Source organism: Balaenoptera borealis (genome assembly GCF_965194805.1).
Source record: "Balaenoptera borealis genome assembly, chromosome: 20".
Taxonomy (NCBI): Eukaryota; Metazoa; Chordata; class Mammalia; order Artiodactyla; family Balaenopteridae; genus Balaenoptera; species Balaenoptera borealis.
Window position 1 is genome coordinate 19,599,967 of NC_138879.1, and position 26,508 is coordinate 19,626,474.

The 26,508-nt window shown below is 40.2% G+C and overlaps 1 protein-coding gene, 1 long non-coding RNA gene and 1 pseudogene across 16 annotated transcripts in view; 1 reads left to right on the forward strand and 2 right to left on the reverse strand.

The window, feature by feature from the left end:
• Positions 1-26,508, forward strand: part of LOC309619297 — a 388,116-nt gene that overhangs the window by 125,217 nt on the left and 236,391 nt on the right. The gene's annotated exons all lie outside the window — the stretch shown is intronic.
• Positions 1-26,508, reverse strand: part of KRT20 (keratin 20) — an 84,383-nt gene that overhangs the window by 21,014 nt on the left and 36,861 nt on the right.
• Positions 5,101-12,717, reverse strand: LOC309619268 (ribonuclease P protein subunit p30 pseudogene; annotated as a pseudogene). The gene has a single exon. The product of its transcript is annotated as a ribonuclease P protein subunit p30 pseudogene (transcript).

A 26,508-nucleotide genomic window follows, 5' to 3' on the forward strand; every position in this document is an offset into this window, starting at 1 on the left:
AGTTTGTTTCCTGCACCAACCACATTGGCTTTATCTGGGCGCTGCTTAGAAATGCAGATCTTGGGCCTCACCTCAGACCTACTGAATAAGAACCTGCATTTTCGAAAGATCCTCGGGTAATTTGTGTGCATATTAAAGTTTGAGAAGGGCTGTAATCATGTACTCAGCAGCTGGTTAGCTTGGTTGGGTTGAGGGGCAGGACATCTAACCATTCACAGGTGCTTGAACTTAGTGCCTGAGCCCTCCTGGAGAGTGATGGGGAAGCAGGGTTCTCAGGGTGTGGTCCCCAGATGGGTAGCATCAGTATCACCTGCGACCTTGTTACAAATACAAATTCTCTGGCCCTACCTGTTCCTCTGAATCTGAGACCCTGGGGATAGGAGCCCAGCAATCTGTGTTTTAAATCCTCTAGGTGATTCTTTGCAAACAACTGCTAGAAAATTACAGTAGTAGTGATGTAGGAGGATGTTCCAATTGGTTGTACATTTCAGTTTTGAATGCTTTATTTTGTCAAGTGGAGCCTAATTTTTTTTTTCTTTGCAGTAAAAAATGCTTTATTTTTAGAACCATGATGCTTAATATATATACAGTATATAAAGAGAAACGAACATATACATGTATGTGTGAAATATTCTTCTATTTGTATTTTGTCAAGGGTTTTTATTGTTGTTTATTTTTTAAAAATCAGGAGTGGACTTTATTTTTAACAACTTTATTGGAGTATAATTGCTTTACAATGGTGTGTTAGTTTCTGTTTTATAACAAAGTGAATCAGCTATACATATACATATATCCCCATATCTCCTCCCTCTTGCGTCTCCCTCCCACCCTCCCTATCCCACCCCTCTAGGTGGTCACAAAGCACCGAGCTGATCTCCCTGTGCTATGTGGCTGCTTCCCACTAGCTATCTATTTTACATTTGGTAGTGTATATATGTCCATGCCACTCTCTCACTTCATCCCAGCTTACCCTTCACCCTCCCCATGTCCTCAAGTCCATTCTCTATGTCTGCGTCTTTATTCCTGTCCTACTCCTAGGTTCTTCAGAACCTTTTTTTTTTTTTTTTTTTAAGATTCCATATATATGTGTTAGCATACGGTATTTGTTTTTCTCTTTCTGACTTACTTCACTCTGTATGACAGTCTATAGGTCCATCCACCTCACCTCACTACAAATAACTCAATTTCGTTTCCTTTTATGGCTGAGTAATATTCCATTGTATATATGTGCCACATCTTCTTTACCCATTCACCTGTCGATGGACACTTAGGTTGCTTCCATTTCCTGGCTATTGTAAATAGTGCTGCAATGAACATTGTGGTACAAGTCTCTTTTTAAATTATGGTTCTCTCTGGGTATATGCCCAGTAGTGGGATTGCTGGGTCATATGGTAGTTCTATTTGTAGTTTTTAAGGAGCCGCCATACTGTTCTCCATAGTGGCTGTATCAATCTACATTCCCACCAACAGTGCAAGAGGGTTCCCTTTTCTCCACACCCTCTCCAGGATTTATTGTTTGTAGATTTTTTGATAATGGCCATTCTGACCAGTCTGAGGTGATACCTCATTATAGCTTTGATTTGCATTTCTCTAATGATTAGTGATGTTGAGCATCCTTTCATGTGTTTGTTGGCAATCTGTCTATCTTCCTTGGAGAAATGTCTATTTAGGTCTTCTGCCCATTTTTGGATTGGGTTGTTTGTTTTTTTGATATTGAGCTGCATGAGCTGCTTGTAAATTTTGGAGATTAATCCTTTGTCAGTTGCTTCATTTGCAAATATTTTCTCCCATTCTCAGGGTTGTCTTTTCCTCTTGTTTATGGTTTCCTTTGCTGTGCAAAAGCTTTTAAGTTTCATTAGGTCCCATTTGTTTATCTTTGTTTTTATTTCCATTTCTTTAGGAGGTGGGTCAAAAAGGATCTTGCTGTGATTTATGTCATAGAGTGTTCTGCCTATGTTTTCCTCTAAGAGTTTGATAGTGCCTGACCTTACATTTAGGTCTTTAATCCATTTTGAGTTTATTTTTGTGTATGGTGTTAAGGAGTGTTCTAATTTCATTCTTTTACGTGTAGCTGTCCAGTTTTCCCAGCACCACTTATTGAAGAGGCTGTCTTTTCTCCATTGTATATTCTTGCCTCCTTTATCAAAGATAAGGTGACCATATGTGCATGGGTTTATCTCTGGGCTTTCTATCCTGTTCCATTGATCTATATTTCTGTTTTTGTGCCAGTACCATACTGTCTTGATTACTGTAGCTTTGTAGTATAGTCTGAAGTCAGGGAGCCTGATTCCTCCAGCTCTGTTTTTCTTTCTCAAGATTGCTTTGGCTATTCGGACTCTTTAGTGTCTCCATACAAATTTCAAGATATTTTGTTCTAGTTCTGTAAAAAATGCCATTGGTAATGTGATAGGGATTGCACTGAATTTGTAGATTGCTTTGGGTAGTATAGTCATTTTCACAATGTTGATTCTTCCAATCCAAGAACATGGAATATCTCTCCATCTGTTTGTATCATCTTTAATTTCTTTCATCAGTGTCTTATAGTTTTCTGCATACAGGTCTTCTGCCTCCTTAGGTAGGTTTATTCCTAGATATTCTGTTCTTTTTGTTGCAATGGTAAATGGGAGTGTTACCTTAATTTCTCTTTATGATTTTTCATCATTATTTTTTAGGAATGCAAGAGATTTCTGTGCATTAATTTTGTATCCTGCAACTTTACCGGATTCATTGATTAGCTCTAGTAGCTTTCTGGTGGCATCTCTAGGATTATCTATGTATAGTATCATGTCATCTGCAAACAGTGACAGTTTTACTTCTTCTTTTCCAATTGTATCCCTTTTATTTGCTTTTCTTCTCTGATTGCTGTGGCTAGAACTTCCAAAACTATGCTGAATAATAGTGGCAAGAGTGGACATCCTGGTCTTCTTCCTGATCTTAGAGGAAATGCTTTCAGTTTCTCACCATTGAGAATGATGTTTGCTGTGGGTTTGTTGTATATGGCCTTTATTATGTTGAGTTAGGATCCCTCTATGTCCACTTTCTGGAGAGTTTTTATCATAAATGGGTGTTGAATTTTGTCAAAAGCTTTTTCTGCATCTATTGAGATGATCATATGGTTTTTATTCTTCAAGTTGTTAATATGGTGTATCACACGGATTGATTTGTGTATATCGAAGAATCCTTGCATCCCTGGGATAAATCCCACTTGATCATGGTGTATGATCCTTTTAATGCATTGTTGGATTCTGTTTCCTAGTATTTTGTTGAGGATTTTTGCATCTATATTCATCAGTGATATTGGTCTGTAATTTTCTTTTTTTGTAGTATCTTTGTCTGGTTTTGGTATCAGGGTGATGGTGGCCTCATAGAATGAGTTGGGGAGTGGTCCTTCCTCTGCAATTTTTTGGAAGAGTTTGAGAAGGATGGGTGTTAGCTCTTCTCTAAATGTTTGATAGAATTCACCTGTGAAGCCATCTGGTCCTGGACTGTTGTTTGTTGGAAGATTTTTAGTCACAGTTTCAATTTCATTACTTGTGATTGGTCTGTTCATATTTTCTATTTCTTCCTGGTTCAGTCTTGGAAGGTTATACCTTTCTAAGAATTTGTCCATTTCTTCCCCATTGTCCATTTTATTGGCATAGAGTTGCTTGTAGTAGTCTCTTAGGATGCTTTGTATTTCTGCCATGTCTGTTGTAACTTCTCCTTTTTCACTTCTAATTTTATTGATTTGAGTCCTCTCCCTCTTTTTCTTGATGAGTCTGGCTAATGGTTTATCAATTTTGTTTATCTTCTCAAAGAACCAGCTTTTAGTTTTACTGATCTTTGCTATTGTTTTCTTTGTTTCTATTTCATTTATTTCTGCTCTGATCTTTATGATTTCTTTCCTTCTACTAACTGGATTTTGTTTGTTCTACTTTCTCTAGTTCCTATAGGTGTAAGGTTAGACTGTTTATTTGAGATTTTTCATGTTTCTTGAGGTAGGCTTGTATTGCTATAAACTTCCCTCTTAAAACTGCTTTTGCTGCATCCCATAGGTTTTGGATCATCGTGTTTTCATTGTCATTTGTCTCTAGGTATTTTTTGATTCTCTCTTTGGTTTCTTCAGTGATCTCTTGGTAATTTAGTAATGTATTGTTTAGGCTCCATGTGTTTGTGTTTTTTACGGTTTTTCCCTGTAATTCATTTCTAATCTCATAGTGTTGTGGTCGGAAAACATGCTTAATATGATTTCAATTTTCTTAAATTTACCGAGGCTTGATTTGTGACCCAAGATATGATCTATCCTGGAGAAGGTTCTGTGTGCACTTGAGAAGAAAGTGTAATCTGCTGTTTTTGGATGGAATGTCCTATAAATATCAATTAAATGTATCTGCCATATTGTGTCATTTAAAGCTTGTGTTTCCTTATTAATTTTCTCTCTGGATGACCTGTCCATTGGTGCAAGTGAGGTGTTAAAGTCCCCCACTATTATTGTGTTACTGTCGATTTCCTCTTCTATAGCTGTTAGCAGTTGCCTTATGTATTGAGGTGCTCCTATGTTGGGTGCATTTATATTTATAATTGTTATATCTTCCTCTTGGATTGATCCCTTGATCATTATGTAGTGTCCTTCCTTGTCTCTTGTAACATTCTTTATTTTAAAGTCTATTTTATCTGATATGAGTATTGCTACTCCAGCTTTCTTTTGATTTCCATTTGCATGAGATATCTTTTTCCATCCCCTCACTTTCAGTCTGTATGTGTCCCTAGGTCTGAAGTGGGTGTCTTGTAGAAAGCATATATATGTGTCTTGTTTTTGTATCCATTCAGTGAGCCTTTGTCTTTTGGTTGGAGCATTTAATCCATTCTCATTTAAGGTAGTTATCAATATGTATGTTCCTATTACCATACTCTTAATTGTTATGGGTTTGTTTTTGTAGGTCCTTTTCTTCTCTTGTGTTTCCCACTTAGAGAAGTTCCTTTAGCATTTGTTGTAGAGCGGGTTTGGTGGTGCTGAATTCTCTTAGCTTTTGCTTGTCTGTAAAGCTTTTGAATTCTCCATTGAATCTGAATGAGATCCTTGCCGGGTAGAGTAATCTTGGTTGTACATTCTTCCCTTTCATCACTTTAAATATGTCATGCCACTCCCTTCTGGCTTGTAGAGTTACTGCTGAGAAATCAGCTGTTAACCTTATGGGAGTTCCCTTGTATATTATTTGTCATTTTCCCCTTGTTGCTTTCAATAATTTTTGTCTTTAATTTTTGTCAATTTGATTACTGTGTGTCTCGGCATGTTTCTCCTTGGGTTTATCCTGTATGGGACTCTGTGCTTCCTGGATTTGGGTGGCTATTTCCTTTCCCATTGATAGGAATGTTTTCGACTATAATCTCTTCAAATATTTTCTCGGGCCCTTTCTCTCTCTCTTCTCCTTCTGGGACCCCTATAATGCAAATGTTGTTGTGTTTAATGTTGTCCCAGAGGTCTCTTAGGCTGTCTTCATTTCTTTTCATTCTTTTTTCTTTATTCTGTTCTGCAGCAGTGAATTCCACCATTCTGTCTTCCAGGTCACTTATCCGTTCTTCTGCCTCAGTTATTCTGCTATTGATTCCTTCTAGTGTATTTTTCATTTCAGTTTTGTATTGTTCATCTCTGTTTGTTTGTTCTTTAATTCTTCTAGGTCTTCATTAAACATTTCTTGCATCTTCTCTATCTTTGCCTCCATTCTTTTTCCGAGGTCCTGGATCATCTTCACTATCATTATTCTGAATTCTTTTTCTGGAAGGTTACCTATCTGCACTTTAGTTGTTTTTTGGGAGTTTTATCTTGTTCCTTCATCTGGTACATAGCCCTCTGCCTTTTCATCTTGTCTATCTTTCTGTGAATGTGGTTTTTGTTCCACAGGCTGCAGGATTGTAGTTCTTCTTGCTTCTGCTGTCTGCCCTCTGGTGGATGAGGCTATCTAAGAGGCTTGTGCAAGTTTCCTGATGGGAGGGACTGGTGGTGGGTAGAGCTGGGTGTTGCTCTGGTAGGCAGAGCTCAGTAAAACTTTAATCTGCTTGTCTGCTGATGGGTGGGGCTGGGTTCCCTCCCTGTTGGTTGTTTGACCTGAGGCGACCCAACACTGGAGCCTACCAGGGCTCTTTGGTGGGGCTAATGGCAGACTCTGGGAGGGCTCACGCCAAGGAGTACTTCCCAGATCTTCTGCTGCCAATGTCCTTGTCCTCTTGGTGAGACACAGCCACCCCCCGCCTCTGCGGGAGACTCTCCAACACCAGCAGGTAGGCCTGGTTCAGTCCTGTGGGGTCACTGCTCCTTCCGCTGGGTCCCGACGCACACACTACTTTGTGTGTGCCCTCCAAGAGTGGAGTCTCTGTTTCACCCAGTCCTGTCGAAGTCCTGCAATCAAATCCCACTAGCCTTCAAAGTCTGATTCTCTAGGAATTCCTCCTCCCATTGCTGGACCCCTGGGTTAGGAAGCCTGACGTGGGGCTCAGAACCTTCACTCCAGTGGGTAGACTTCTGTGGTATAAGTCTTCTCCAGTTTGTGAGTCACCCACCCAGCAGTTATGAGATTTGATTCTATTGTGATTGCGCCCCTCCTACCATCTCATCGTGGCTTCTCCTTTGTCTCTGGATGTGGGGTATCCTCCTTGGTGAGTTCCAGTGTCTTTCTGTCAATGACTACTCAGCAGTTAGTTGTGATTTCGGTGCTCTCGCAAGAGGGAGTGAGAGCACATCCTTCTACTTCACCATCTTAATCTCTCAGGTTTTGTTATTTTGATGGCTTAAATATAAGGCTGCTTTTACAGACTACTGATATCTAGCTCCAAGTGAAAATAGTGAATCATAAGGAAGTTCCAATTCTGTTGTGGCTGATGGATTCTCAAATGGCAGAAGGGAGTGTTGACAAAGAAGAGGGACTCGTTTCAGCCCTCACACTTGGCTTTCTTGCAGGCTGGAAGAGAATCATCATCTACTTCTGATGTCTGACATTTCTTCACCGTGGAAATAATTCCAAAAGCAGTTTTTCTAGTTTTTCCCTCCATACAGAAGCACGCTTGGCAGTTGGTGGACACTGCAGCCTTGGTGTCACTTTCCGACAGCCCAAACAGCAACCCTAAGTTTGCCCCATCGTATAGACCTCTCATTTCTAAAGACCTTTCAGCAGCACTAGATATAATTACATTCTTTCCTTTGCAGACCTGCATCAAATTGAGGGCGTTGGAAATTGTGTACCTTCTCATTGTGGAGTCTTTGATAGCGGGGCTATAGACAAGTTCAAAGCCCACACCTCAAGTCAATTGCCGCTTTAATAGGGGGTCGTTTGAAGTAAAATTATAGCCTCTCTGTTACAGTTATGCAGACTGAATCCACATCTAAATGTGTACAAGCAATATGAAAAAGTTTTTCTGTCTTCAAAAAACTGCAACGATATCATACAGCCGGACTCTTGCAGAAGTTGCTCTCAAAACATTGCAATGAGATGGATCTGAAACAATAATTGTCAGTCTAGTTAAAATCTTAATTGGTTTTGATTTTCCCTGTACTATTGGCAAAGTTGTAAAGAGTTCAGAAACAGCTACTGGTTTTTCAGTTTCCTGTTTCTTTTCCCTAAATTCAACATGATTGATGGCAACAACTGAATAGCCCAGGTGAGGGGCATTCTCCACGAGCCGGTGCAGCACCTTCAGGTCGCAACCCTCCCACAGGTCCAAATCCGCAAACGCCGCCATGCCTACAGAGCTTAATGTTGAATCAGACATTTCATAAAGGCAACAATTCTAACTTTGAAAGAAGCCGTGATGCTCTGACTGATTTAACTCTTTTAGTTGAAATTTATTTTTATTTTTAAACTTTTATTTATGTATTTATTTATGGCTGTGTTGGGCCTTTGTTGCTGTGCGTGGGCTTTCTCTAGTTGTGGCGAGCAGGGGCTACCCTTTGTTGCAGTGTGCTGGCTTCTCATTGTGGTGGTTTCTCTTGTTGTGGAGCATGGGCTGTAGGCATGCGGGCTTCAGTAGTTGTGGCTCGCGGGTTCTAGAGTGCAGGCTCAGTAGCTGCGCCGCACGGGCTTAGTTGCTCTGCGGCATGTGGGATCTTCCCGGACCAGGGCTCGAACCTGTGTCCCATGCATTGGCAGGTGGATTCTTAACCACTGCACCACCAGGGAAGCCCAAATTTTATTTTTATTTTTGACGGAGACTTGAACAAGAAAAAGGAATAGAAAAAAACGAAATGGTTGAAAAATGAAGTGAATGAAATGACCTGGCATTAGTTAGCCCTGGGAAGTGTATTGTGAGAGGAAAATCAGTTGATCCTCACTTTATTTCTGTAAATAGCGAGAGTGTCTTGTCATAAGGGCTCCCCTGGGACAGGAAGTTGTTTCTCTCTTGCTTCAAAGTGGCAAGCAGGGCTGTGTGTCCTTCATACAGAACTTCTTGAGAATCTATTACAATAAGTCTGATGATGTGAAAGACAATGGGGCTCAGAGATGACCAAGACACTCCATGATGCCAAGGAGGCTGTAGCCTAGTTGGAGAAGCTGATTAATGTCAGTAATTATAAATCAGTCAGTGTAAGTGTTAATGAAAAGTTCAGGATATAGAGGAGAGATTCCCAAGTACAACTGGATGAAAGGGAGTTATTAGATGTTACCTGGCGGTGGCCACATGCCAGTGCAGTGCCCAACCAGCCAGGCAACCTGAAGGGACGTGGGGGACAGCCAGTGCATCCTGAGAATGCAGTAATGAATGACTTGTGGGCAAGTCACATACTATAAAGCTGAGAATTAATTCATTTATTCCACAAATATTTATTCAGTGCCTACTACGAGTGTGACATTGTTTTAGGTTGTAAGGATACTTCAGCGAGCAAAACAGACACAAATTTCTGTCTATGGAGCTTCATTCTAGCTAGAATTGTATCTAGAGGGATTGTATTGTATCAATCAATTGTATTGATACATCCAATTGTATCATTGCATCTAGAGGGATATAGACAAGAGCCATATAAGTAAATTATAAGATAATGTGATATAATTCTACTAGGAAGGTGAAGAAGTGGGGACTGGGGGTCTCGGGTTGTATAAGAATCCTGTATCATCTTCCACAATAGGAATTTGGGTCTTTAATATCTTAAGTTGCATAATCAAGAAATAGCAATACAAGCATGTTCTTTAGAAATGTACAGGTTAATACCAGAAATCGTTAAATGATTTTGGAGAGGAAGATTCAGGAGTAGGGAGACCAAGGACTGCTATTGTTTAGTATGAGTCTTGTAGGATATTTGATGTTCTACACATTCATTCATTCATTCACTCATTCATTCATTCATTTATTCACAATATTTATAAATACTTTAAGTGTGTGCCAGACCTTGTTGTAGGCACTGGGGATACAACAGTAAACCCCACCCCCCATCAAAAAAAAAACAGAAAAAAAAAACCCCCTAAGTTTCTGCCCTCATGGAAATTAAATTCAGAGGAGGGGGCCAGAGGTGAAGAGAGCATGTCAGAGGATGATCCATGCTATGGAGACAAATGAAGGGGCCTGTATTTAGGGTTGGTGTTGGGGACAGTGCATTTGTGTATAGAGTAATTAGGACTGGCTTCACTGGAAGTGATAGTTGAATAGGGTGAGGGACCTTCCAAGTGCAAAGGTCCAGAGGTGTGAGACTGGGTGGAGCAGCGGGTGACCCAGAGCTGGTGCTGAAGGATGGAAGGGAGAGTGGTAGGAAAGGAAGTCAGAGGTAAATGGCGATGCAGTGCAGACGGCTTTGTCTTGCAAAGACTCTGGCTTTTACTCTGTGTAATATGGGAAGCACTGAACTTTCTAGAGTGATCCCCTATATAGTTAAAAAGAGATTTATAGACTACACATTATAAATACTGATTTTATTTTTTTCCCAATTCTTTTTTTTATTGAATTATATTTGATTTACGATGTTGTGTTAATTTCTGCTGTACAGCAAAGTGATTCAGTTATACATTCTTTTTTAAAATATTCTTTTCCATTATGGTTTATCATAGGATATTGACTATAGTTCCCTGTCCTATACAGTAGGACCTTGTTGTTTATCCATTCTGTATATAATGGCTTACATCTGCTAACCCCAACCTCCCACTCCATCCCCCCCCAACCACCTCCCCCTTGGTAAATACTGACTTTAAATTAACAGAATAGATTATATACTACATTTTCAAATGTATATTTTTCTTTATAATCATTATTTGAGAGGGGGAAAGCAGGATCAGTGGTAACACACAGAGACACACACAGTTTTGAATGCAAAGAAATTAAAATAAAAGCTAAAGAACAAATTAGTAATGATTCATAGTGAGATCCTTAACATCTCCTAAACGGGGTCAGGAGCTTAGACTCTGGAAACCCAGGCAGAGCCTGAGCAATTGGAATTTCTTTTTTTTTTTTTTAATTATTTATTTATTTATTTATGGCTGTGTTGGGTCTTCATTTCTGTGCTAGGGCTTTCTCTAGTTGCGGCAAGTGAGGGCCACTCTTCATCGCGGTGCACGGGCCTCTCACTATCGCGGCCTCTCTTGTTGCGGAGCACAGGCTCCAGACGTGCAGGCTCAGTAATTGTGGCTCATGGGCCCAGTTGCTCCGCGGCATGTGGGATCTTCCCAGACCAGGGCTTGAACCCGTGTCCCCTGCATTGGCAGGCAGATTCTCAACCGCTGCGCCACCAGGGAAGCCCCTGGAATTTCTTTTCGTTCATGCATCCACCCAGTCCATCTATCCTTCCATCTGCGCCTCTGGTCACTAGAAATTACGAGAGCTTAGTGTCATCCAGGTACAAATATGAGTAAGCCTCTTCTCCCCTTGAGGATTCACAGTCTAGGCAGAGAGGGTAGCTTACGGCTTGCAGGTGGATGTACATGGAAGCACCTGGAGAAAGTGGAAAATAGGTGGGGACTGGAACACACAATAGAATATTGTGCAACAGATGCCATCTGGCAGAGATGGTATTCTCATCACAACAGAGTGGTACTTGGTACAGGAGCAACTTTCACACTCCCTAGAAAAATGCCTTTCAAGGCTATTCACAGCCTTTGCCTTTATTCCATGATCACCAAACAATTTTCTGATATCTAGTTTAGTTTGTTGGCACATTGATCATGAGACAAAGGTGCAACAGATAATGGAAAAGCACCAACACCAACACCACTTCCACTGAAAATGAATAAGTTCAGATTTGATGGAGAAATCAAAAGCTTTACAGACAAGCAAAAGCTAAGAGAATTCAACGCCACCAAACCAGCTCTACAACAAATGCTAAAGGAACTTCTCTAAGTGGGAAACACGAGAGAAGAAAAGGACCTACAAAAACAAACCCATAACAATTAAGAAAATGTTAATAGGAGCATACATATCGATAATCACCTTAAACGTGAATGGATTAAATGCTCCAACCAAAAAGGCACAGCCTCACTGAATGGATACAAAAACAAGACCCATATATATGCCGTCTAAAAGAGACCCACTTCAGACCTAGGGACACATACATACTGAAAGTGAGGGAATGCAAAAAGATATTCCATGCAAATGGAAATCAAAAGAAACTGGAGTAGCAATACTCATATCAGATAAAAGAGACTTTAAAATAAAGAATGTTACAAGAGACAAGAAAGGACACTACATAATGATCAAGGGATCAATCCAAGAAGATAAAACAATTATAAATATATATGCACCCAACATAGGAGCACCTCAATACATAAGGCAACTGCTAACAGCTATAAAAGAGGAAATCGACAGTAACACAAAATAGTGGGGGACTTTATAACACCTCACTTACACCAATGGACAGATCATCCAAACAGAAAATATCCAAACAGAAAATTAATAAGGAAACACAAGCTTTAAATGACACAATATGGCAGATAGATTTAATTGATATTTACAGGACATTCCATCCAAAAACATCAGATTACACTTTCTTCTCAAGTGTGCATGGAACATTCTTCAGGATAGATCACATCTTGGGTCACAAATCAAGCCTCAGTAAATTTAAGAAAATTGAAATCATGTCAAGCATCTTTTCTGACCACAACGCTGTGAGACTAGATATCAATTACAGGGAAAAAACGTAAAAAACACAAACACATTGAGGCTAAACAGTACGTTACTAAATAACCAAGAGATCACTGAAGAAATCAAAGAGGAAATCTAAAAATACCTAGAGACAAATGACAATGAAAACACGATGATCCAAAACATATGGGATGCAGCAAAAGCAGTTTTAAGAGGGAAGTTTCTGGCAATACAAGCCTACCTCAAAAAACAAGAAAAATCTCAAGTAAATAGTCTAACCGTACACCTAAAGGAACTAGAGAAAGAAGAATAAACAAAACCCAAAGTTAGTAGAAGGAAAGAAATCATGAAGATCAGAGCAGAAATAAATGAAATAGAAACAAAGAAAACAATAGCAAAGATCAGTAAAACTAAAAGCTGGTTCTTTGAGAAGATAAACAAAATTGATAAATCATTAGCCAGACTCATCAAGAAAAAGAGGGAGAGGACTCAAATCAATAAAATTAGAAGTGAAAAAGGAGAAGTTACAACAGACATGGCAGAAATACAAAGCATCCTAAGAGACTACTACAAGCAACTCTATGGACAATAAAATGGACAACGGGGAAGAAATGGACAAATTCTTAGAAAGGTATAACCTTCCAAGACTGAACCAGGAAGAAATAGAAAATATGAACAGACCAATCACAAGTAATGCAGTTGAAACTGTGACTAAAAATCTTCCAACAAACAACAGTCCAGGACCAGATGGCTTCACAGGTGAATTCTATCAAACATTTAGAGAAGAGCTAACACCCATCCTTCTCAAACTCTTCCAAAAAATTGCAGAGGAAGGACCACTCCCCAACTCATTCTATGAGGCCACCATCACCCTGATACCAAAACCAGACAAAGATACTACAAAAAAAGAAAATTACAGACCAATATCACTGATGAATATAGATGCAAAAATCCTCAACAAAATACTAGCAAACAGAATCCAACAACACATTAAAAGGATCATACACCATGATCAAGTGGGATTTATCCCAGAGATGCAAGGATTCTTCAATACACACAAAACAATCAATGTGATACACCAAATTAACAAATTAAGGAATAAAAACCATATGTCATCTCAATAGATGCAGAAAAAGCTTTTGACAAAATTCAACACCATTTATGATAAAAACTCTCCAGAAAATGGGCATAGAGGAAATCTACCTCAACATAATAAAAGGCCACATATGACAAACCCACAGCAAACATCATACTCAATGATGAAAAACTGAAAGCATTTCCTCTAAGATCAGGAACAAGACAAGGATGTCCACTCTTGCCACTATTATTCAACATAGTTTTGGAAGTCCTAGCCATGGCAATCAGAGAAGAAAAAGAAATAAAAGGCATACAAATTGGGAAAGAAGAAGTAAAACTGTCATTGTTTGCAGATGACATGATAGTATACATAGAGAAACCTAAAGATCCACCAGGAAACTACTAGAGATAATCAATGAATCTGGTAAAGTTGCAGGATACAAAATTAATGCACAGAAATCTCTTGCATTCCTATACACTAATGATGAAAAATCAGAAAGAGAAATTAAGGTAACACTTCCATTTACCACTGCAACAAAAAGAATAAAATACCTAGGAATAAACCTACCTAAGGAGGCAGAAAACCTGTATGCAGAAAACTATAAGACACTGATGAAAGAAATTAAAGATGATACAAACAGATGGAGAGGTATTCCATATTCTTGGATTGGAAGAATCAACATTGTGAAAATAACTGTACTACCCAAAGCAATCTACAGATTCAATGCAATCCCTATCAAATTACCAATGGCATTTTTTACAGAACTAGAACAAAAAATCTTAAAATTTGTATGGAGACACAAAAGAACCTGAATAGCCAAAGCGGTCTTGAGGGAATAAAACGGAGCTGGAGGAATCAGACTCTGAATTCAGACTATACTACAAAGCTACAGTAATCAAGACAATATGGTACTGGCACAAAAACAGAAATATAGATTAATGGAACAGGATAGAAAGCCCAGAGATAAACCCACGCACCTATGGTCAACTAATCTATGACAGAGGAGGCAAGGATATACAATGGAGAAAAGACAGCCTCTTCAATAAGTGGTGCTGGGAAAACTGGACAGCTACATGTAAAAGAATGAAATTAGAACACTCCCTAACACCATACAGAAAGATAAACTCGAAATGGATTAGAGACCTAAATGTAAGACTGGACACTATAAAATTCGTAGAGGAAAACATAGGAAGAATACTCTTTGACATAAATAACAACAAGATCTTTTTTGATCCACCTCTTAGGGTAATGGAAATAAAAACAAAAATAAACAAATGGGACCTAATGAAACTTCAAAGCTTTTGCACAGCAAAGGAAACCATAAACAAGATGAAACGACAACCCTCAAAATGGGAGAAAACATTTGCAAATGAATCAACGGACAAAGGATTAATCTCCAATATATATAAACAGCTCATGCAGCTCCATATTGAAAAAACAAACAACCCAATCCAAAAATGGGCAGAAGATCTAAATAGACATTTCTCCAAAGAAGACATACAGATGGCCAAGAAGCACATGAAAAGCTGCTCTACATCACTAATTATTAGAGAAATGCAAATCAAAACTATAATGAGGTATCACCTCACACAAGTTAGAATGGGCATCATCAGAAAATGTACAAACAACAAATGCTGGAGAGGGTGTGGAGAAAAGGGAACCCTCTTGCACTGTTGGTGGGAATGTAAATGGATACAGCCACTATGGAGAACAGTATGGAGGTTCCTTAAAAAACCAAAAGTAGAATTACCATATGCCCCAGCAATCCCACTACTGGGCATATACCCTGAGAAAACCATAATTCAAAAAGAGACATGGGGGCTTCCCTGGTGGTGCAGTGGTTGAGAATCCACCTGCCAATGCAGGGGACATGGGTTTGAGCCCTGGTCTGGGAAGATGCCACATGCCATGGAGCAACTGGGCCCGTGAGCCACAACTACTGAGCCTGCGCGTCTGGAGCCTGTGCTCCGCAACAAGAGAGGCCACGATAGTGAGAGGCCCGCGCACCGCGATGAAGAGTGGCCCTCACTTGCCGCAACTAGAGAAAGCCCTCGCACAGAAACAAAGACCCAAAACAGCCAAAAATAAATAAATAAATAAATAAATTTATTTTAAAAAGTTGATCATGGTATCAAAAAAAAAAAAAAAAAAAGAGACACATACCACAATGTTCATTGCAGCACTATTTACAATAGCCAGGTCATGGAAGCAACATAAATGCCCATCGACAGACGAATGGATAAAGAAGATGTGGTATGTATATGCAATGGAATATTACTCAGCCATAAAAAGGAACGAAATTGGGTCAGGTGTAGAGACATGGATGGATCTAGAGACTGTCATACAGAGTGAAGTAAGTCAGAAAGAGAAAAATATCATATATTAACGCATATATGTGGAACCTAGAAAAATGGTACAGATGAACCGGTTTTCAGGGCAGAAATAGAGACACAGATGTAGACAGCAAACATATGGACACCAAGGGGGGAAAGTGGTGGGTGGGGGGTGGTGGTGGTGTGATGAATTTGGAGATTGGGATTGCTATATATACACTAATAGTATAAATGGATAAGTAATAAGAACCTCCTGTATAAAAAAATAAATAAAATTCTTTAAAAAAAGAAGAAAAAAAAGGAAATGCATAGGAATTGTTACCGAACTAAACTTGCGTCCGTTTGCCCATGGGCAGTAAAGCCAATCTATTGACCATGGGTTGTGGTGAAGGAAAGTGCAGGCGCCAAGCAAGGAGTCTAGGCAGCTAGTGCTCAAAAGACCCGAGTTCCCTGATGGCTTTCAGGGAAAGGTTTTTAAAGACAAGGTGAGGGAGAGGGTTGTGGGGTGAGTGTTCAGCTCATGGCCATTCTTCTGATTGGTTGGTGGTGAGGTACACAGGAATCAACATCATCAACCTTCTGGTTCCAACTGGTCTGGGATCTGTTTTTTGTGGTCAACATGCAGTTAACTTCTTCCACCCGGTGAGGGTTTCAGTATCTGCAAAACAGATCAAGGATATGGCTCAGAATATTATCTATAGCCCCTGAGGAGGAACTAAAGGTCCTTGACTTTAATGGCTAAAGTATTATTTTGTCTTGCTTGCTTTCCTTTGTTTCTGTATTTTCTCACTCTCTGGTTAAATTTATTCTCTGGAACTTGGGAAAGGCCTTGGAGGCTAACATTTTTCTACAAACAAGAGGTAGGTGGAGGACATGGGGGAATCTGTCCCAGGAAGGCCCCGTAGGGTCCTGCTTGGTTACAGGACCTCTTGTTAATGGAGTTTATATGACTCCATTCCCTTAACTCCTATCAACCTTGAGCAGACCGATAAAGTCAAATTTCTGAACCTTGAAGTTTGAGGACTTTGCCAACAAATGTGTTGAATGAGTAAGCCTATCAAGTGCAGTGACTCTGGAAAGCTCATCCGGAAATATTATCTCCTTCATATCTGCTGTAAATACAAGGGTACACCTACAGCCACAAGTGTGTAACACTGACAGCCACATAAGGAAACACAGCACAATAATACCCAGTATTGGGTCCCACGAAATGGGCTATCTTAAGAAGGGGCTAAAATATCCCAAACTTCAGTACAGGGCTATGAAGGGATCTTAGATGAGGTCTGGATACAGTGTCTAACATAGCAAGTACACGGTTGATGGTTAATAAGTGAATGAATGAGTATGAGGGGTCCAATTTATCTGTTTTAAAGAGGAAGAAATTTCTTTGTATTTTTCTTAAAAATCCTTCCTGTTTTTATGGTGTCTACTGACAATTAAAATGTATTTTACTATGTTCCTTTCGCTACACAAGGAACTTGATTGCATGTTTCTGTAGGTAAATGAGCATGAAAGAATCATTTCACGTCAGATTCGTCCTGGGAAAGAACACAGGACGAGGAGTCAAGATTCGCAGGGTTTTATTCTCCGTGTTACTGTGACCAAGTTTCTTTATCGTTCAGGAAATAATATCATGGCAGATAAAATGAATCATTTGGGCTCTTAAGTCTTAAGATCCCATTTTATGGCTTTGAAAGAAGTACCGTATTTATTTACCTCTTGCTCACTCTGCTGGATGACTGGCTTTCTGCTTTGCTCTTACAGTGAATATACTGTGTAGCTGTAGGATTTTTTCTCTTTTTGGAGTTAAAAATCCCCAAGCTTATATTGAATTATAATTAGACTCAAGAGAAACCCTTTGACCCAGTGGTTCCCTTCCTTCAGATGCACCTTGGAATCCCCCGGGGGCTTGATGTTATAGGCTAAGGATATATTCAGGCTTTTACTGTGTTCAGTGTTCCTGTCCTGGAGAATGGCATATGGCCACAGTTTCTTCAAATCCAAGTACTCAGAAGCCATGGTTCTTTGTGTTTTTAACCTGGGGACCATTGCCTTAAGCCATCATGGACACTTTAAGGAATGTATCAAAGTATTGGAACAGCTCAGGGTATGGGCACCCCTACTTTCTCCTGACTTGATCCTTCAAATAAGTCTACTTGGAATTTGCCTTCAAGGTCCTGCTAAGTTCTAAGACTGTTGTGTGACAGAGTTGCTGTCCTACCCTTCTACTTTCATTGTTATTTTACTTCAAAGTCTTCCTATAACTCTTGCGGTTTTGTGACTCTTGTAACTGACACTCCTGAAAAAGGAGCCCACAGGAGTGCTTATTATCTAGGACATTGTGGTCATGAAATCCATATTCACGTGGATTTTATTGCAAAACTCAGATGCCTTAACAAGTCTACATGTTAATTTGCTTAGTATTCAGATTTTAAAAATGTTTTAGCTTCCCAGATTCTCCCACTTCAAATCAGAACTCCCTGCCCTCGTAATACTTGGTCTGTGGCACTTGTCTGCATCTCTGCAAACCTCGATCACCCCTGGTCTCCATAGCATGGCCCCCCCTGCAGTCAGTGACAGTCAATAGGGGTTTTACTTTACCTCTTAGCAAACAGAGAATGAGGCAATGTGAGATCATGATGTCAAAAATCTCCTTTTCCCTGAAGCTCCTTTATTAGGATGCTTGCATTAAAAAGAAAAAAAAACCTAATTAAAAAAATGTTTATGTATCACGTGGAGCAGAGTTGCCTAAATGAGCAAAAATACTTTAAAATTCTAGCCTCTACTTTCATTGGTCAGAGGAATTCAGAGGCTGCCCTGGGGAAAATTGTGAGGCCAGAGGGTTTATGTCCTGCATCCCCAGCCTCCAGTCAAGAAGGGAAGCCTGCCAGCTCCATACCTTCAGGCTGTCCTGTGTATCTTTGTCAATTGTCAATGAAGTCATTATATTCAGGCTGTTTGTGGGTCAAACAATTGGAATATCGGCAATTTCATAGGGTTCGACCTATTTTGCTTGTTGTTTAATTAACTAATTAATTAATTAGGCTGCGCCCGGTCTTTGCGGCATGCGGGATGTTTAGTTGCGGGCATGAGGGATCTTTTAGTTGCCGCACGTGGGATCTAGTTCCCTGACCAAGGATGGAACCCGGGCCCCCTGCATTGGGAGCGCAGAGTCTTAACCACTGGACCACCAGGGAAGTCCTTGGTTCGACTTATTTTGAACAAAACCCTTGGTCAGTATTCTATTTCAAATGAGGAAATAAGTCCTTTTGCTCATTGTTAAGGTAATTTGTGTCAATGAGCTGTTGTAGAAGGGCTGCAGTTTAATTTTTATTTTTAGTGGGAAGAGAGTCTTACGGGAGAGAAGTGAAAACCTGGTGATTCCATTTTGGTGGTCGTTCTTTGCTACCGTACCTGTCATACAAATTACTGAGATTTCAAGTTGCTACCGTGCCTTGGGCGTAAACTGTGAAGGTTTGGTATTCTTTTACTCCCTCAGGAGGCTGTATGGATATTGATTTCAGTTCAACCCGAGAGCCCTGATCAGGAAAAAGAATATTGAGTTCAGACCTAAATTGCCGCTCTGGTCAGCAGGGGGAGCACTTGCCCTTCATATCTCATCACGGCTAAAGCGACCACTCCAGCGCGTCTAGGGAAACCCGTTTGTGAGTCACCATTACCACCCTTCCTACTCGGTTCAATTGGCACTTTGCAAAGACCAGCATTACTTCTCGGTGAGCAACAGCTGGCCAGTCACCTCGAAAAGCATTTGGCAAACTAGACGATTTTAAAAGTACAAAGCAAAATATATCCTGTATCTTATTTTTAATTTTTTGCCATAAGCGTGAATGACCCACAGGAAAAGCAGATTCTTTTCCGTCTTTTAGATTATTACACCAGCCTAAACTATCCAGGTGTTCTTTAAATTAGCCGCGTTTGTGTTTGGTTGTGTGCCAAAGAGTCCAAGGCCCTCTCAGCTGTAGGAAAGTTTTAATAGTCTGTCCCTTTTCCTGGCAGAGATGTTGGCATAGATGGGCCAGACCTTTCCTGCTGTAATTTCAACTTATTTTCCCCTGCTGTAATACCTATAGACGGGGTTGGCCCTTTTTTTTTTTTTTTTTTGCAAAGGCCAAATGGTAATTATTTTAGGATTTGTGGGCCAGAGAGACTCTGCTGTAACTACTCCGTTCTCCTGCTGTTGCCCAAAGTTGCAGACAACATGTAAGCGAGAGGGCGTGGCTGTGTTCTAATGAAACTTTATTTATAACTTGACCAACCTGTAGACATCTAAAATATTAAAAAGCCAGTTAATTTCTTACTTACATATCTGTTATTTTATGTTTCTTATAAACTCAAACGCTTTTATAGTTAACAAGAAAATAGTCAAATCGGAATGTCTATCTTGTTCCATTCCTATCTGGAATCGAAGCCTGGTCCCCCTTACGACATTCCTGACAAGCATCATTGCCTTCTGCTTTCCCTGTAAGCAAAGCAGTGGCCCCAAAGAGCTGAGAGGATGATAGAAGTCCACGGAAGTTTTTAAGTAGATAACACAGCAGTTTAGAAACCAGTGCTGCTGGAATTGTGAACTTTTAATCTTTTCATTCATCACATCATTTAATCCATATGTTAAAAGAAAGATGCCACAGTATAAAGCAACAGGCACTGACTGGCCTGAAATATCCCAGGAAAATCTGGTTTAAGATTTTTCTGGGTGTTGATCCAAGAACATTTTTCTTTCTGCCTTTTGATCTGTTGAAAGATACACAAGCTACTTGGATGTCCTGAAGACACAGATGCCAGTATGGAAATACTTTCTGACAAGTTGTCTTGCAAAGGGAACCAGCACTTAGAGCATGGATAATTGTAAAGGCAGGAACTGGAACTTTTTTTTCTGCTGCCTGACCTCAAACCCATTTTTTTTTTTTTTTTAAAGTATTTGTTTATTTATTTATTTATGGCTGTGTTGGGTCTTCGTTTCTGTGCGAGGGCTTTCTCTAGTTGTGGCAAGAGGGGGCCACTCTTCATCGCGGTGCGCGGGCCTCTCACTATCGCGGCCTCTCTTGTTGCGGAGCACAGGCTCCAGACGCGCAGACTCAGTAATTGTGGCTCACGGGCCCAGCTGCTCCGCGGCATGTGGGATCTTCCCAGACCAGGGCTCGAACCCGTGTCCTCTGCGTTGGCAGGCAGATTCTCAACCACTGCGCCACCAGGGAAGCCCCTCAAACCCATTTTTGTACTTGTTCTGTAAATGGATTTTGTCTCTTACAAGCCTGAGTGGGTTTAGGGGAAATCGAGGTAACACAATTGCTGCCTGCAGCTTTAATTCCTCGCTGGTTCCTTCTAACTTCCCCTCCCCCACTCCGCTTCTGATAAACAGAAGGTTACATGCTCCTGTCCCTGACCTCAAAGAAACATTTAGCTGGAGCTGACCACAGAGGACAGGAAATGAGAAGTGACCAAGAGAAGGAGAACCTCTGGAGGTGCTTTTATATTGAGATGATTTTATGTAAATATGTAAATGTCAGAGGTTACTTGGAGGCACCAAAACAAAGCTGGTGGTGGGGAGAGCCAGAAGCAAATATCTGCGAGCCCCAAGCCTCCCCTGCTCTGGGACCCAAACAAGCACAGGGGTGCCTTCCAGACATCATTTGGATCCTTTAAGCGTAGCAGAGACCACATAGAAAGTTTTATTTCTAAAGGGTTATGGGAGAAGGCTCTGAATTCTCCCCCTTACACATTCCTGGTGGGGGGGAAGTGAGGCAGATCTGATTCCAAGCACTACAAGGAAGATCCTGGAAGAGTGTATTTGTGTATCAAAGCCTTGAACTCCCAGCCCCAGACTCCACTGTTCCCCCGCTTCAGGTGTCTGTGTGTCCCTCTCACCAGCTTCCCAGTGTCTGGGCCCCTAGAAGGGTCTCAGGCTGTGGTTTTAACCCTGTGCCTGCTGTACAAATAGTTAGCGGACCTGTACTTGTCACTGCTGGGCTTTTTTCTTCCTTCTGCTTCCTGTGATGGGGGAGGGAACCGACTCTGGACATCTGCTCTTTGAAGGCAGCACTAGTGTGGTCTGACACAGAACCTGGTCCTGGTCACTCTGACCTCTGGTTGGCCCAGGGACAGTGTGGCTGGAGTGGAAGAGAGGAGACTTGAGTGCTGTCACATCCTCCCTTGGGCCATATTGGCATCAGGGGCATCCACACGAGAGGTGGGGGCAGAGGAGGAAGATAGATGATGTCTTGTCTCCTGTAGAGAGGCCTCTTCCAGAACCTTCCAACCACCTAGCATTGTAGAGGGAAGAAGAAAGGACAGGGTGAGAAATGGAATCACTCATGTCCCTACAAAAAGGTCTCTTACCAGTGGTCCAGCCCCTTGTATATGCAGGAAAGATTAAAGATGCTGTCTCCTTCCCCAGAGCGGCCCATCCATAGGTGCGTTACCTCTCCCAACTCTTAGCACTGTAGCAAATGTTGTTCATAAACTTTTAGGTGACTATTGTCTTTGTGTGTATGTTAGACCTTCCTTTGAGAACCAAAAGTTAAATAAATTTAGATTTTCCATGGCTTCCCCAAACACTTGGATTAATGTTTTCTTGGAATGCCCTTATTTGGTTTGCCAGCTGATTATAATTTTCGGAGGACACTAATGACAACCCAGGTGTGATGTCTACAAAGCCCCACATTAAGGCAGCTTGCATCGCAAACCTGCCATTCAGGTAATGACTGCCACCCTCTGGAAAAACAAGCTGGGGCTTCATTGGGGAAGTCCATGTGGTAATGCCTGGATGCTTGGGAAGGGTGTGAGGCCAGCTGTAGGACTTGACTTGGTGGAACTGGGCAGAAGGGTCAGGGATGGCTTTATGAAGTTTTTGTTGAGTGTAAGAGAAAATTTCAAGAGGGTGGAAAGAGCTTTACTGAAGAGACATGCCTTCTTTTTTGTCTCTCAGCTCAAATTAATTTCCTTATCATGACACCAGCAAAGGTAATAATTATCATGACTACCTACCATGATTATGGGTGCCAGGAATTGCAGTGGGGCAAAGGGACTGTTTTGTATATTTTACTTTCCTTCTCTGAAGTTCTGACTTCATGAACTTCCTTGTTTTGTCTTCCTCACAGTGACTGACTCCGTAGTAGACATGTGCTGGGAGCGTCATCAATACGTCGTGACTCGTGCGTAATTCCAGCTCATATGTGAATTTCTTGAAAACAGAGATAATATCAGTAACAATAATAAAAGCAACCAGGCCAAGCTGGGTTAGTTTAGTGTGGAATAGGGCATAATTTCACAGAGTTATTGTTGTTTTCCTTAAAACTTCAGACATTGTTTAGTTCTCTGAATAAAGAAATGATCCTTGAAGATAATTTAGGAAGAATTTTTTAAGTGGATATTCATATGTAAGTAGTGGCATACTTTTAGTGCTGTGTTCGCTAACGCAGTAGACAATGTTGGACTAGGCATTTTGCATCCTCTCCAAGGAGTCTGGTTAGTGGTGAACTTTTCAGGTCTTGTGCTAATGCACTGAGGCCAGGAATAATTCGGGACAAAGTGATTGATCTCCTTAGTTTCCAGACTTTATTCTGTTTTCCACTCTTAACCAGAACCAAGAAACACCTTCTTTCAAGGCCTCACTTAGTCAATGCCCCTGCAGGCTTCACTCGCTTTGTGAAAGACAGTGCTAATGGGATTCTAATGGTGCCATCTTTCCTGCTGTATTTTTCACCCAGTTCAATCTAAGTTAAATCTATTGAGACGGCTTATAGGTAAGACTTTCAGTCTAGGGGCTATATCAAATGGATTGTATACGTATATAATCTTGCATCTTAAGGTGTGGTCCATAAATCAGCAGCCTCAACATCATCTGGGAGCTTGTTCAAAATGCAGAATCTTGGGCCCCCAACCCAGGCCCACTGGAAACCCAGAATCTCCATTTGTAACAAGATCCCCATGTTATATGTATGAACATTAAGGTTTGAGAAGCACTGATATATATATATTATATATATCATTGTTATATATGTATGTTTTATATATAGATATATGTTATATATGTATGTGTGTATATATATAACTTTGGATTAGATGTTGACCCCCAGACTACTGCCTCCTACAGTGTTGGAAATGATAAATGGAAATCTTCACAATATGTTTTTGCAATGAGACTCTGGATAAAATATTTCCAACTGATGACTCTTGAACATATTCTGTGTAACTATGGCCCAGCTTCTCTTCATCCTTCTTTTCTTGTTTTCGGAAAGTACGGGGAGAGATACTTTTGATCTAAAGTAGGAGGTGAGTATAAGGTCAGACTAAGGGGTGAGGTCCTCTGGTTTTGGAACTTGCTAAGCTCCTCTCTGGTGTTGAGTGGTAGAGTTTTAGGCAAGTTAAGAGAACACCTCTGTGCACAGAGGATTGAATGCTTCAAGGTGTGGGTAATGTCGTAAAACTTTGTCCCTCCCTAGTCCTGGGTGTATATTTCTGACTCCTGTATATTACTTTAGTACCATGCCCATTCAGATTTCTCATCCCTGGACTCTCACTTTAGTCAAAAAACATCAGCAAGAGTTCATCAAAACATGTTGCCTGTGTTTCGGTTTTACATAACTCTTTAGCAAGCATTTTTGACTTTGTGTGACACAGTAGAAAGAACACTGGGTACAAATGATGGTTCCATCATTTTTAGCTATATGACCAATTAATTCACTCCATTTGAGCCCCAGTTTCCTCAACTCTAAAATAAAGATAATAATACCTTGCTGGGTTGTGATAAGTGTAAAATGAGATTATGGGTGCAAAGCTCAGTCAAGAAAAGTTGTTATTGTTAAAATTTCTTTTAGTATATGTGTGTATGTATGTTACATACGTGAGTGTTGTGTATGCATACTTTAAAAATTAGTAGTTTGTATTATATGACTCAATTTTTTAGATGGCTCCTAATTTAAATTTCAAAGAGAAGTTTTGGTGAGTAGGACAGTCCATGTACTGGTATGACTAACACGTACATACACACACACACACACACAAATACAAACACACAAAGTTCTTTAGTAAAACTCCTAAGTATGGTTAGGTCATCAGATCATGAAGTATGTCAGAGACATTTTCTTCTTTTCCTTTATGCATGACCTCACTGCAAATATATTTTAGAAACCCTCTAATCCTCTTCAGAAATATGGTGACATGTAGCTGTTGTAGTAGAATAAATGAGATGGGGAATGAGTCACACACGGGAGTGATCTCAGGTGTCTAGTAAGTTGGAGAACCAATGTTGTTATGGTACACAAATAACCAACAAAACACTTCAAGGTATATATATGTCTGTCTATATCTATCTATCTGTCTATCTATCAATCTATCTACCAAAAATCTTACAAGTATTTATTGATTAAAGGCCATATGAGAGTATAGTATTTAATGTACAGCATTGTGAAAAAACATGCCTAGAATGAATGGACAATATTCAAGGGTCTTGATGACTTAAAAACTTAAACATTATAACTGCCTGATAATCATGATCATCTTAATCTGTACAGGCCTTATAGTTTCTTGGTGAAGGAGGACTTTGCTTACCTACACTGAAAACAGATCACCTTTCAGTGAAACTCTTGATCTGTTCGATACTTATTGTAAGCATAAGTATTTATAGAGAAGTTGTTAATGTCCCTGGAATGAGGAATGTAAACAGAGAGTCAAAAGGAATAGAAACCCTAAAGTTAAGAAGGAGAAGAATTTACCTGGGCATCCCAACATGCTCTAGTGAAGAGCAGGGGATGCCCTTTTCTCTGGGTTGGACTTATACTGCTTGGTCCCCATTTGAGAAGAGACACAGAGGGGAGCTCTGAACATACATGAGCAATGGCTTTACTCTCTGCCATCTCTGAGGAGGGAAGACCTTGGCTTTTTTTCTTGGAAGCTTTGGTGCTTCACCTATGGTTATTGGACCAGCACTTTTGCAGAGATCCATTTCAATGTTAAAATGACTAAAAATCTTGGTGGAAAGTTGAGTGGAATGCTAATGGACTAGCTTTAAATCAGCTATTGTCACTGAGCAAATAATAGACTCTTCTATTTTAAATATCAATACTTTGTTTTGCTTATCCACCGCTGCACGAAAAACTATCCCAACACTTACTGGGGTAAGTGGCAACAGCCATTTTATCTGTTCATAATTCCGTGGGTCAGAATTTCAGACTTAGAATACTGGAATGGCTTATCTCTGCTCCATGATATCTGGGCCCTCAGCTGGATTGGCTTGAATGGCTGGGAACTAGCTGGAAAGGCTTGATCTGAGTTATATGTCTGGAGCTTCAGTTATGGCTGTTCGTTTGGTTCCTCAGTTTTCCTTCATGTGTCCTCTCAGGAGGCTAGCTTAGACTTATTCACAGCGTGGTAGTCACAGGGTAAATGGACTTCTTCCGTGGTAGCTGGCTTCCTAGAGGGAGCAGTCCAGTAGGGTAAGCTTGATGTGTAATCATTAGCAAACCTCTGCTTTTTCATGCTTGCTGACGTTCCATTGGCCAAATCAAGTCACATGGCCCAGGACAAAGTAAATATGGGAGAAACTACAGAAAGGCATGAGTCCTAGGGGGTATGGATTCATTGGGGCCACCAATATCTACTGCATACTCAGAAAATAATACCATTATTTAGTATCCATTTTCTAAGGTGAAAGACTAGATAGGTGTATATGTAACTATAGTACAAGATTGCTTATTGTCCATAAAAGGTAATTTTGGAATTATGTTATTTTTTTCCCAGAGAAATGGTATGGTATATCATATAACACAATATAAGCTTTAAAAAATCTCCATGCTACAAGTAGTCTGTGTTAAATAATTTATTTAAGACTATCTGTAAAGAAATCGAAAAAATTCAACCTCTAATACCTATCTTGGGCTTACTTTTTTCTTGCAGTTATTGGCATTTTGACAAATAGGTTCCAGCTTAAGAGCTAATACCTTAATTACTTTGGCTTTTCAATAATTCATGCATTTGCTATGAATTTTAAAAATTATGTGATGCTTTCTTCAGTTCTGATGTTTCCATATGTCAGAGGTGCTATATGTA